Source organism: Phytophthora infestans, genomic scaffold (assembly GCF_000142945.1).
Source record: "Phytophthora infestans T30-4 supercont1.266 genomic scaffold, whole genome shotgun sequence".
NCBI classification, from domain to species: Eukaryota; Oomycota; class Peronosporomycetes; order Peronosporales; family Peronosporaceae; genus Phytophthora; species Phytophthora infestans.
In genome coordinates, this window is record NW_003303493.1 from 60,371 (window position 1) to 65,403 (window position 5,033).

Genomic DNA, 5,033 nt, shown 5'->3' on the forward strand with positions numbered 1-5,033 from the left:
TCCTCACGCTGGGCGCCATGTGGGACCAGAGCTTGGTTACGTGGCACTGAGTCGTCAAGATGTCCGAGAGGAGATGCTCCTTGTCCGAAAGCAAATTCAGGAATGATCGTACGTGCGCAGGAATGAATCGAGGCGTCCACGCTCGGCGCGTTTCTCCATCGTCGGCTCGGGACCTTCAGAACCAGGCGCATAGTCTTGCCTCTGCTTCAGGATGGCCTGTCAAGCGTGACCGGGCCCGTCTCTGAGTGTCGTCTGCGAGACAAAAACTGCAATCCTGCATTTGAGACGGTGACAACTTCAGAAAGCGGACCTTGTTGTCTTGGAAGATGTAGCGGAATGCATGCGGAGATCCCGACGTTGTGCACTATCCTGTCGAACAACATGCCGTACATGTGCCGGGCTTCTTTCATTCAGACTCTAGGAACGTCACTAAACAATTGTCATCGGCAGAAGAGGTTTAAGTTTACATGTAGTAAACATTCGCCGATGGGTTTGTTAAGGCACTTCACGATGCGGCTTAGTGGTAATCGACCCTTTTAAAGTTCACTGGTCGCGCAGCTCTCATCAGTCGCCTCCTATCAGTGGTCAAACTGTGGGCAGCAACGTTTTTTTAAATAACGAGGTTCATTTTTTTTGAAGTCGACGTGTAATCTGTCTGGATGTCGGCAAGGCCCGCAAGACGCCGTAGATCTTAAAGTTAGATTACCGGAACTACTGCTGTCATGATTGTACCGAGTTCGTAGCATGCACGATCAGCGGGACGAATCTCCGAGCAGTAGATGATTCCAATGAGACGGAATAACAAAATCACCGTGTGTTCTTAAAACGGGGTTAGACACAGCCAGCAAGTGCCAACGCAGAAGGTGATAGCCGAGAATATCGTAGCACGACGGCCGGATTGATCAGCAACGTAGCCGCTGGTCAAGGCACCAAACAACCGAGGTGGCTCACTGCACTGTAGGTAGTGAAGAATACCGGTCCGTCATTGGTTTTTTTCAGACTTACCATAGATCTCGGATGGCGAGAAAAAAGTTGTACGTTGATCAGAAGCCATCCCGTCATCGTCTGCATGTTCGCACTACCGGGCGGTTTCTTCTTTGGTTACGACCGAGGCGCTCGTCGTAGGATGGCATAACCTCACGTATGAGGACTTTTCGCTGTAAGCCTACAAGGACAACAAGCTTCGCAAGTGATGGCTGATCTCGCTGAGTAAAAGGCGAAATTTTGTCGCGATCCTTGTGCACAATCAGACCGATAGACATACTACTACCAGGTAGCATTTTGTGGTAATGAAAGACAAATGATTAATGAATCCAAAATCACGGACAGGTGTTCCTTCGCTTTGCGCTACAGCTTACAGAGGAGGTCAGAGGTCTCGAACGGATGACACTGCGAGAGGTATTTAGTGTTGAACAACATCCCCCCAGTCATCACTGCTGCCTGTCACAGGTTTCGAATCTAAACTGACGCTAGTCGCCGGTGTCGGGTTGGGCAAGATCCGCTTTGGGGTCGCTGTCACCGATGTAGCTGGTGTCGGAATGGGCGCGATAGGTTTCGGCGTTGCAGTCACACTAGCTACCGGTGTCGGGTTGGGCGAAGGTGGCTTCGGAGTTGTTGTCACGCTAGACGTCAGCGTCGGGCTCGACGTGGTCGGCCTTGGGGTCGTTGCCACCGATGCAGCCGGCGTCGGGTTGGGCGTGGTAGGTCTCGGCGTTGTAGTCACACTATCCACCGGTGTCGGGTTGGGCGAAGGTGGCTTCGGAGTTGTTGTCACGCTAGACGTCAGCGTCGGGCTCGACGTGGTCGGCCTTGGGGTCGTTGCCACCGATGCAGCCGGCGTCGGGTTGGGCGTGGTAGGTCTCGGCGTTGTAGTCACACTAGCCGCCGTCGTCGGGTTGGGCGTGGTAGGTCTCGGCTTTGTAGTCACACTAGCCGCCGCCGTCGGGTTGGGCGATGGTGGCTGCGGAGTCGTCGTCACGCTTAATGCCGGCGTCCGGTTCGGCGTGGTCGGCATTGCAGTCGTTGTCACCGATGCAGCTGGTGTCGGAATGGGCGCGATAGGTTTCGGCGTTGCGGTCACACTATCCACCGGTGTCGGGTTGGGCGAAGGTGGCTTCGGAGTTGTTGTCACGCTAGACGTCAGCGTCGGGCTCGACGTGGTCGGCATTGGGGTCGTTGCCACCGATGCAGCCGGTGTCGGACACAGTGTGGTAGGTTTCGGCGTTGCTGTCACACTAGCCGCCGGCGTCGGGTTGGGCGATGGTGGCTGCAGCGTCGTCGTCACGCTCGATGCCGGCGTCGGGTTCGGCGTGGTCGGCATTGGGGTCGTTGTCACCGATGTAGCTGGTGTCGGAATGGGCGCGATAGGTTTCGGCGTTGCGGTCACACTAGCCACCGGTGTCGGGTTGGGCAAAGGTGGCTTCGGAGTTGTTGTCACGCTAGACGTCAGCGTCGGGCTCGACGTGGTCGGCCTTGGGGTCGTTACCACCGATGCAGCCGGCGTCGGGTTGGGCGTGGTAGGTCTCAGCGTTGTAGTCACACTAGCCGCCGGCGTCGGGTTGGGCGGTGGTGGCTGCAGCGTCGTCGTCACGCTCGATGCCGGCGTCGGGTTCGGCGTGGTCGGCATTGGGGTCGTTGTCTCCGATGCAGCTGGTGTCGGGTTCGGCGTGGTCGGCACTGGGGTCGTTGTTACCGATGCAGCTGGTGTCGGGTTGGGCGTGGTAGGTCTCGGCGTTGTAGTCACACTAGCCGCCGCCGTCGGGTTGGGCGATGGTGGCTGCGGAGTCGTCGTCACGCTTAATGCCGGCGTCCGGTTCGGCGTGGTCGGCATTGCAGTCGTTGTCACCGATGCAGCTGGTGTCGGAATGGGCGCGATAGGTTTCGGCGTTGCAGTAATACTATCCACCGGCGTCGGGTTGGGCGAAGGTGGCTTCGGAGTTGTTGTCACGCTAGACGTCAGCGTCGGGCTCGACGAGGTCGGCATTGGGGTCGTTACCACCGATGCAGCCGGCGTCGGGTTGGGCATGGTAGGTCTCAGCGTTGTAGTCACACTAGCCGCCGGCGTCGGGTTGGGCGATGGTGGCTGCAGCGTCGTCGTCACGCTCGATGCCGGCGTCGGGTTCGGCGTGGTCGGCATTGGGGTCGTTGTCACCGATGTAGCTGGTGTCGGAATGGGCGCGATAGGTTTCGGCGTTGCGGTCACACTAGCCACCGGTGTCGGGTTGGGCAAAGGTGGCTTCGGAGTTGTTGTCACGCTAGACGTCAGCGTCGGGCTCGACGTGGTCAGCATTGGGGTCGTTGCCACCGATGCAGCCGGTGTCGGACACAGTGTGGTAGGTTTCGGCGTTGCTGTCACACTAGCCGCCGCCGTCGGGTTGGGCGATGGTGGCTGCGGAGTCGTCGTCACGCTAAATGCCGGCGTCCGGTTCGGCGTGGTCGGCATTGCAGTCGTTGTCACCGATGCAGCTGGTGTCGGAATGGGCGCGATAGGTTTCGGCGTTGCAGTCACACTATCCACCGGTGTCGGGTTGGGCGAAGGTGGCTTCGGAGTTGTTGTCACGCTAGACGTCAGCGTCGGGCTCGACGTGGTCGGCCTTGGGGTCGTTACCACCGATGCAGCCGGCGTCGGGTTGGGCGTGGTAGGTCTCAGCGTTGTAGTCACACTAGCCGCCGGCGTCGGGTTGGGCGATGGTGGCTGCAGCGTCGTCGTCACGCTCGATGCCGGCGTCGGGTTCGGCGTGGTCGGCATTGGGGTCGTTGTCTCCGATGCAGCTGGTGTCGGGATGGGCGGGGTAGGATTCGGCGTTGCAGTCACACTAGCCACCGGTGTCGGGTTGTAGTCACACTAGCCGCCGGCGTCGGGTTGGGCGTGGTAGGTCTCGGCGTTGTAGTCACACTAGCCGCCGGCGTCGGGTTGGGCGTGGTAGGTCTCGGCGTTGTAGTCACACTAGCCGCCGCCGTCGGGTTGGGCGATGGTGGCTGCGGAGTCGTCGTCACGCTTGATGCCGGCGTCCGGTTCGGCGTGGTCGGCATTGCAGTCGTTGTCACCGATGCAGCTGGTGTCGGAATGGGCGCGATAGGTTTCAGCGTTGCAGTCACACTATCCACCGGCGTCGGGTTGGGCGAAGGTGGCTTCGGAGTTGTTGTCACGCTAGACGTCAGCGTCGGGCTCGACGTGGTCGGCATTGGGGCAGTCACACTAGCCACCGGTGTCGGGTTGTAGTCACGCTAGACGTCAGCGTCGGGCTCGACGTGGTCGGCACTGCGGCAGTCACACTAGCCACCGGTGTCGGGTCGTAGTCACACCAGCAGCCGGCGTCGGGTTTGGGCGTGGTAAGTCTCGGCGTCGTAGTCACACTAGCCGCCGGCGTCGGGTTGGGCGTGGTAGGTCTCGGCGTTGTAGTCACACTAGCCGCCGGCGTCGGGTTGGGCGATGGTGGCTGCGGAGTCGTCGTCACGCTTAATGCCGGCGTCCGGTTCGGCGTGATCGGCATTGCAGTCGTTGTCACCGATGCAGCTGGTGTCGGAATGGGCGCGATAGGTTTCGGTGTTGCAGTCACACTATCCACCGGCGTCGGGTTGGGCGAAGGTGGCTTCGGAGTTGTTGTCACGCTAGACGTCAGCGTCGGGCTCGACGTGGTCGGCATTGGGGTCGTTACCACCGATGCAGCCGGCGTCGGGTTGGGCGTGGTAGGTCTCGGCGTTGTAGTCACACTAGCCGCCGGCGTCGGGTTGGGCGATGGTGGCTGCAGCGTCGTCGTCACGCTCGATGCCGGCGTCGGGTTCGGCGTGGTCGGCATTGGGGTCGTTGTCACCGATGTAGCTGGTGTCGGAATGGGCGCGATAGGTTTCGGCGTTGCAGTGACACTAGCCGCCGGTGTCGAGTTGGGCGAAGGTGGCTTCGGAGTTGTTGTCACGCTAGACGTCAGCGTCGGGCTCGACGTGGTCGGCATTGGGGTCGTTACCACCGATGCAGCCGGCGTCGGGTTGGGCGTGGTAGGTCTCAGCGTTGTAGTCACACCAGCCGCCGGCGT